The sequence below is a fragment of the Vulpes lagopus genome, chromosome 22, assembly GCF_018345385.1.
Source record: "Vulpes lagopus strain Blue_001 chromosome 22, ASM1834538v1, whole genome shotgun sequence".
Classification (NCBI taxonomy): Eukaryota; Metazoa; Chordata; class Mammalia; order Carnivora; family Canidae; genus Vulpes; species Vulpes lagopus.
The window spans coordinates 4398349-4407148 of NC_054845.1; the positions used below are offsets into that span (position 1 = coordinate 4398349).

Consider the following 8800-nt stretch of genomic DNA (forward strand, 5'->3'; position numbering starts at 1 on the left):
TCTCTCTAAATAACAGCAACAAGGGAATTATTTTATGAGGGTGGTTTAAAAGTACATTTTCATTGGCCACTAACAGCTGGGAATGGTGGAAGGAAAGGAAGCAAATAGATCGACATAATAGAAGAAAATTAAAAAAAAAAAAAAAGGAAAGGAAAAGAAAAGAAATATAGGCAATTATGCCATGGGAAATAAAAGTCATCTAAAAAAATCAGTCCTGGATATTTAGGAAACAACTGAGTTATTATTGTATTATGGTATAAAACATAATGAATCTTAGTCAATAGAAAAAAAAAGCTTGAAATAGTTATATTTAAGATTTAAATGACTCATTAACAATCGAAATGTTTGAAAGTTTGAGAAATAAAGCAACTTTAAGTAAAAAGAAAGAAAGAAAGAAAGAAAGAAGAAAGAAAGAAAGAAAAAAGAAAGAAAGAAAGAAAGAAAGAAAGAAAGAGAAAGAAAGAAAGAAAGAAAGAAAGAAAGAAAGAAAGAAAGAAAGAAAGAAAGAAAGAAAGAAAGACAGGCACATATTATGAGAAATAGGCCCTTGGTGATTTAAATACCCAACGTTTGGGTCTCAAATACACTTTTCTTTCTTTTTTTAATTAAGTTTATTTTCCCCCATTTTTAAGATTTAAATTTAATTAACATATAGTGTATTATTAATTTCAGAAGTAGAATTTAGTGATTCATCAATTGCATGTAACACCCAGTGCTCTTTCCATCAATTGCCCTCCTTAATGCTCATCACCCAGTTACCCGATCCCTCCACCCACCTCCCTTCCAGCCACTCTCAGTTTGTTTCCTAGAGTTAAGAGTCTCTTATGGTCTGTCTCCCTATGTTTTTGTCTTATTTTTCCTTCCTTTCCCCTACATTCATCTATTTTGTTTCTTAAATTTTACATATGAGTGAAATCATATATTTGTCTTTGTCTGCCTGACTTATTTTGCTTAGCATAATACTCTCTAGTCCCATCCACGTAGATGGGAAGATTTCATCTTTTTGATGGCAAAGTATTGTTCCATTGTGTATGTATATATACATATAACACATTTTCTTGTTTCTGCTAAGATACTTCTGTTGTGAAGGATTTTATAAAGTGACTGTCATGTTAACTTTCTTTAAAAAAAGAATATTAAAGGGAAAGTCAGGAGGATTTTCATTCTGCAATGAAATGGGAAAAATGAGCTTTTAGCTATTATTTCTTCCTCTATGTTTTTTGTTATTAATGATATAACCATCCACCAAGCCAAAACTTGAGATTGACTTTTTCCCCCAGCATCTCCTCATTAAATCAATCACTTAGACATAATTAGTCTTCTTTTCATTTATTACTACATATTTTTCATTACCTTCAAACTAACTGAAACATCCTTTGTTCAAAATTTTATAATTTATCTAGTAGATTAATTCCTTACTTTCTAAATTGCTTTTCTGGACTCTAACCCAATTTGATTCCTATTAATGTATCATCTACAGGCATGACAGTCTTGTTTTTCTATTAAAAAAAAAAAAAGATGTACTGAAGACTTTCTATTGAAGAAATTATTTTAGTGGCTTTCCATGGCTTTGGGGATAAGGTTCAAACTCACCATCATGGCCTATAATTTTGAAAAAAGAAAGTTTAGAAAAAATTAAAATTCAGATGATTGAAATTTCAGTTATCTTATAAGACTTATATTCATCGAGGACCATTGAATAGAGATGATACATACTACATCACTACTGCTACTACAGTATAGCAGTATTATTATTATAGTTATCCATCTTGGTTTCAGGAGAAATGACATTTCTTTTAAAAATGTAACTGTATTCTAGATATTAAAAAGCCACTAGAAAAAAAAAATAGTCACCAGATGGAGAGGTGTTGTGCTGGTAATGTTTTATCTTTTGATCTGAGTGTTGGTTACAAAAGTAAATTCATCTGGGTAAAGTCATCAAGTATAAAATTGTGTTTTTTGCAATTTTTGATATGTACATTATAACAGTAAACATTTTTAAAACTGAGGATTAGGAAAGAAGATACAAAGTATAAAAAAGAGAAAGGAAAGAAGAAAAGGAAAATATATATATATATATATATGCTCATTTTAATAAACAATGCCATGGAAGATCTAAATTTTATTTTTATGATTATTAAGATTAATTATCTGAGCAATAATTTTCATTAGGTTCCTATATTAGCCCTCAAACTATATATATTTCTAATCAAGAGCATAAATATTCCAAAAATTCCATACTACATCTGTATAGCTGAATTTATTTTTCTAATATATATTTTTTTCAAATCATGCCCTTCAATATAAAAACAGATACTGAATTTGTCCATATTTAGGCTTTTCCTCAGCCTTGCCACTACCCCACGTGCCTTATTGTTAGCTCAGCGAGCTGGCACTAGTTTTACACCTCAGGATGTTTACTCTGGCTAATTTAGCTACTGATCTTCTAATGTCTGGTGTTTGGCAATAAAGTCCCAGTTGGAGTTTCCAACCAACAGCAGTTTGCATTTAGTTTCTGAATCTCTGTTTTACAATCTTAGTACCTTCCCTTCTGATTTCATGAAGACAGTTGCTCCTAGGGATACCTGAACCTGAAATGAACTGAAAATATTTTACAGCTTTTCAACTTGCCAGCAGTAGAAGAAAAATTCATACCAATCTCAGCACTCTGAACAGCTGTTGTTATAAGGTGATGTTGCTAAAAAATCCCAAAATAGAACAAGGCAAATACCATCCCTGCGAGGGTTCTACTATGTTGTGGAGATCTCCAGCTGGAAACTTAATTGTAATTTAAACAGAGCAAACAGAAACAGCTTTCCTACATCTATTCACCATACTTTTATTGAATTGGATAATTTAATCAATAAGTCACACCACACTCTACTGTGGCACTATATAATATTCTAGGGTCAGAGAAATTTGATCTTTGCTCCCTATTATTTCCATCTTTCTACAATGCATTCCTCTAAGATTTACATAATATATTTCCCCACTCTAACCAAGTCTTTAAACCCTTACAGTCTATTTCTTCGTTTTTGTGTTAGTGTTCATCAGCCAAAGACCATCAGGAAAACACCTGGGTTTATTCTTGTTCGCAGCAAGAAAGGCATGGAAAAGTGTTCAGTGTCTTGGTAAGAAGCTATATTAGAGTTCTCAAGAGAAACAGAACCAAAAGGACAGAGAGAGACAGAAAGTGGATTATAGAGACAGACCCAAAAATAATGTTTCACCGACTATGTGGGTGTCCCTCAGCCCAAACAAGTTGACACATAAACTATCACAGAGGGTATTAAAAAGAGCCTAGTATGCAATTTAGGTTTTGGTTGAGTTATTTGGTGGAGAGTTCTAAGGAAACAAGACTTTGCTCTGGTTTTTCTACTATCAGAAGGTGGGGGCAATTCTATGACTGCGTATCCCAAAAGATCTTACCTAGGAGAGGATATTGAAGTGAGGCTCAGTGCTAGAATTAAGAAATAGCAGTTGCTCATATTAACTGAGGAAAGGTTGGTAATATTTGGTATGTTGCTTCTTGGACAATGATTTTTCTATGCTCACACCAGATTATAGAGAGGTCTCATTTTTGTCTTTTTCCATCAGGGTTGCTTGGTCTTTTTTTTTTTTTTTTTTTAAGATTTTATGTATTTATTCATGAGAGACACAGAGAGAGACAGAGACACAGGCAGACGAAGCCTGATGTAGGACTCGATCCCAGGACCTGGGATCATGATCTGAGCCAAAGTAGGCAGTCCAGGTGGCTCAGCAGTTTAGCACCACCTTCAGCCCAGGGTGTGATCCTGGAGACCCGGGATCGAGTCCCACGTCGGGCTCCCCGCATGAAGCCTACTTCTCCCTCTGCCTGTGTCTCTGCCTCTCTCTCTCTCTCTCTCTCTCTCATGAATAAATAAATACAATCTTAAAAAATAAAAAAGTAGACTCTCAGTCACTGAGCCACACCCAGGTACCCCTGGTTACAGCAGTCTTATCTAATTTTGAGAATCTGTGAAAAGTTTTATGTTCAAAGACTTGTAAGCTTCTAGCACCATCAAGGCCTGGCTGAAAGTACCAGGCCAGGTCCAATAGGTCTGGGGCTTGCTGTTTCTCATCTGTTTCTATTAAAGATTGTTAATAGAATGTTACATAGTAAAGTATGAGGTATAAAAAAAATTATGCAAAATTTTGAGAATTCCTTATAGAGGTATTTATTATTGATTTATTTATGTTTTTACTTAGTTTTGGAAGTTAAGGCAAAATTTATTCAATTTCCTTTTAATCGTAAATCATAATTTAATCATATCAATTTCCTTTTAATCATATTAGCTAAAGCTTAAATGTTATACATATTCCACTGCTGAGAATTTGAGAAACTTTATTTCTGGTCTCTTATTATGATGGATACATCTTTCCCTGTTTTTATGTGGCCTGGCCATGTAAAGCACCAGAGGCCCTTGGTGAGATCCTACTCTCGTCAGGCTGTGCTCCGAATGATGAGTGTGACACCGTGGCCACCCCTCCAAGCTTATCTGGAAGCATATTTTCCACTACTACATCTTAATTCTTGAACCAGGTATGAAATCATCTGTATCTGGATCGTCTCAGCAGCTCGCTCAAACCAATGGCTCTTCCATGCACATTGGTTTTACTTGGGTTGAGATCTCAATGGTCAAGCACTAGAGAGCAAAAGCTTCATTCACCGCTACCCTACCCATCTCCTTAAGATTCAGTCTTGTTTTATTGACTGCTTCACTGATGGTAGGGACAAGCCCAATATCCATGCCCAAGGGATCACATCCAGACCCAAAATAGCCCATAATTCTTGCCAGCCGTGTGAAGTTATGTTTCTTCACCAGCAACTTCACCAGTTATAAAAGTGCCAGATATTCCCAGTGTATTCCCTGAAGACAGTCCCTTCTTTCATGAAAACCGGAGCACATTTATTTAAGTGCTCCAGGCTTGTCTGGAGCCCAGCATGCTCATCTGCACGCACTGCCTGCACTTGTTTCTCCATCTTCACCTCAGTCGGTAACAGCTCATTATTAAAGCCACCAGCATCATTAGCAGCTGCCCACCTCTGCTGTGATTACAGGGCGGATTTGTTACATTCTTCTCTGCTACTTCTATGTTTTGCAGCAAAATTCTTTGCAGTAATTCCCGTGGGAAATTGGACATGTTGTTCTGTTAATGCTGCTCACAAAGTCACTTCCAGCTTGAGAGCATTTCCAAACTTGGTTCTAAAATGCACATTTGTGACACAGTAGGGAACCCAGCTCATGTTTTCGGCTCCTCCATACAATACAGCTTCAGGATCTTAAAAACAAATTTCCTGACATTGATTCACAATGGACTGGAAACGAGCCACAGAGAGCCACAGAGCCTATTAACAGTGAGAGCTGAGGTCTCTGGAGATTTCCATACTCCGAACCAACATGCCTGGTAGAGTATGTAACATCTGAAGAACCATTTGCCAGTTTATTATAAAGCATACAACTCAAGTGCAGCCAAATGGAAGACTTGGATATAGCAAAGTATGGAGAGGTTCTTACCCTTCTGGGCACACCACCCTCTAGGAGCTTTCATCTGTTCACCAACTTCAAGGCTCTGATTCATTTATTTCTTACTCATAACAGAAAGACTCACAAAAGAATGGAATTAAATCTTTAATAGCAGAATTTTCCAAGTACTGGGGAGGATAGTATCATTTGAGTCAATGGGCTTCAATAAGGTTTATCAATAAGTTTATCTATTGTGTGTGTGTGTGTGTGTGTGTATAAATGTTTTCCCTACACGTTGCAGGTAGTTTTTGCACGCCTCTAAAATCTTGGCAAATATAAGGTCAGTCTCTCTTGCCCTGTTATTATTTGCACTTGACATTTTCTTTACATTTAGTTTCTGAATAAGAAAAATTCTGATTTAGAGGAATGGAAGACACATATTTAAAATATTGAGATCAAAATATAATTTTCTGTGCCACGACCATGTTATACTTAAAAGGACCTATGTTTTATGCCAAATTCATAATGCTTCTATAATGGGAACCATCTTCTTACTTGATTTGAGATAATTATTTGGTCCGTTAATTGAAAAAGTTTAAAGCAGGAAGCATACACAAATGTATGCATACCTTAACATTTTTATTTCAAGTTAAAACATATGCAACCACTGGATGATGGAAGGACAAACCCTCTTCTGTAGTTTGTTGATTTGCGTCCCATCTTACAGAAAAAGACATCCTAAGTCCTCATCTGCAATACTGAGCAATGGCTCCATCCGGAGAAGGAGAGGTTTCAAAAGTTGGAGCAGAAGAGAAGTGCTTCCTAGTCAGTCACATGACTTCAGTCAGTACATTTTCAAAAGGGAATTGAAGCCTTCAGTTAATTGCCAAGATTATTTATGTGGAGACATACTAAGAGAGCTTCTGTGTAAGAGAGCTTCATCCATAGATGAAGATACAGTCTGCTTAATTAATAAGGATTTTATTTATCATCTGCAAGGGGTGATAATTATTTGCAAGTATCTCTGAAGCTTTAGGCCACAAATCTTAATGCCTATTCATTAGATAGGAGGTTTTGTAGTAGCAGTTGTTGTTGTTCCCCTATACATCCTGTCCTTAAGATGCTACTGCATAGTCGTTTAGAAGATTAAGAGTAGAAAACGGAACTCTCAACAGCAGTTGGCTGTTTAGTTGGCTAAATATTTAGTTGGCTAAAATGTATTTATAACATCCTTTCTAGAGATTTATACTTGCATATAAGACTTGTAGACAATAAGGTTCATCTATTATCTGTGTGTGTGTGTGTGTGTGTGTATGTTTTCCCCACAAAGACCAATGATATACTGACATGCATCCTACTTGTTAGCTATACTGTCAGTCAAAACAGATACGACTGCTCTCTAATGACATCTGGCAGGAGTGAACCAAGATTAGAGGCTAGAGTGGTTGGTCAGGCCTCCAAGCCAATCTGTGCAGCTTGCAATTCCAACCAATCAGTGACACCTGCATGTGGTAATCATTCTCCTTGGTTACAAGTGCTGGCACAAAGGAGAGAACTGCTTTTCAAGCTAGAGGGAAATGAGCTAAATATAAATGTGAAAACCCTCTTCATAGTAAAATTGTAATCCTATTTTAAAGGAAGAAGTAACAGAGCAGTTTTGTTCCTATCTTGAATTATTTAGTAATAAGGTAGACGAAGTTTAAGCACGCCCATGGAAAATAACCATGGTGGGGATGTTAATCTTCCAGGGTCCATGATAAGAATTCAAACTCCTGTCCGGTATCCAGCGTGAGGCTTCAAAATGCTGTACTGGTGCCCACTCCACCAGTACCCTTTTTAGTTACTTGTTAGAGATGTGTGAACCTTTCATCTTGTGAAACTTGCCAGCCTCAGGAATATTTTATGACTTACCAGCTTTGCAACTTTTGCAGAATACATTCAAACATCACTTTTACAGACAGCAGGACTACACATGTTTCTCCAAAGATTAAAAAAAAAAGAGGGGCACAGAAAAAGGAAACCATGGAAAGATAACCAGTAGCATCTGCAGATTGTTTCCCAGTGAACCCTCCTGCATCCTCCAACTTGAAATCAGGCCCCGACAAGGGGTCAGCAGACCTTTGGCCTCAGGTTATCATTCGCCATCAAATCTCTCTCCAGAAAAGCAAAACCATTAGTAATAAGCTTCTGCTATTTTTTTAATCAGTCATTTCTCTGCCATTCCTGGGTAAAAATATTATTTTATAATTTAGTATTTTTATTTCCTCTCTTTTCCAACCAATTAGCCTTATTTAATCTTTTAACAAATTCTTATTTCAATATTTACTGAATAGATGATGAAATGTGCCAATTTTTTAAAATAAACTTCCAAAAATACTATAAAAAAACCCCACACCATTCTTTTTTAAATGTCCACAGTAGTACATTGTTATTTTTAACCAAAAATAATGCCTGTGGAACCCTAGAAAGCATTATGGACAGCTGGATGTTGGATCTAATGAATAGGACAAGCCTGGCTTTAGATCTTGAATTAAACTGCTCTGAAAATTTGACCTGTGTAACTAGTTCAGTAAGAAAGATTAAAACTGATTTCAGAAACAGAATTTTGGGAGCAGATCTGCACAATTGGCCTTGCTTATGAAGGAAAAAAAAACCTAAAAATTATAGAACATCTAGTGCATTTCAGGGTCTCAGTGTCGTGGATATTTTTATTTGCTACCTTATATCCATTCTCCCTCTAGGTATTTTTTGAGGTCAGTTTATGAAGTCTCTATGGGAATTTGCCCTGGATTGTTCCAGAGGAGGGGTATACACGACCCAAGCCAAATAGCGTACCAAATGCTGAATGTCTGAAACCTATCTATTCAGAATAAATCTCAGAAATTTGGAGGATTTATATGAAAAATTACCATTTTCCTCCTCAACTAAGAATTTAGGAGCAGTAGCCATCTCGGTACCAGAAAGTCTGAAGGTAATTGTTCCAATTTACCAGAAATGAAGTTGAGATAAAGTCAGAGAGAAACCAGATTTGGAAAATCGTTTAAGCCACTGCATCAAGCCTGATCATAAATCACTCCCTAAATTCACAGACTTTTCACCATTCAAGCCCTGGCCATAGAAGGCTACAGCACAGCTGACTGAGCCATACCAGTGAACAAGTGGCCAGCAGGAGCAATAGCATCGAACCCTCCCCACTCCCCACACAACAGAAAAGTCAGCTTTCCCTACTTGCCTCTGCTAGAGCACACAGCATTTTATGGGCATGTTATTCTTGAAAGAAAAATGTTGGTTGTTTTGTCTAAAAGGTAGAA

The 8800-nt window shown here is 36.3% G+C and overlaps 1 pseudogene; it reads right to left on the reverse strand.

The window, feature by feature from the left end:
* Window positions 1-4572: 4572 nt before the first annotated feature.
* On the reverse strand, window positions 4573-8438 carry LOC121480817 (annotated as a pseudogene).
* Between the last annotated feature and the right edge of the window lie 362 nt (window positions 8439-8800).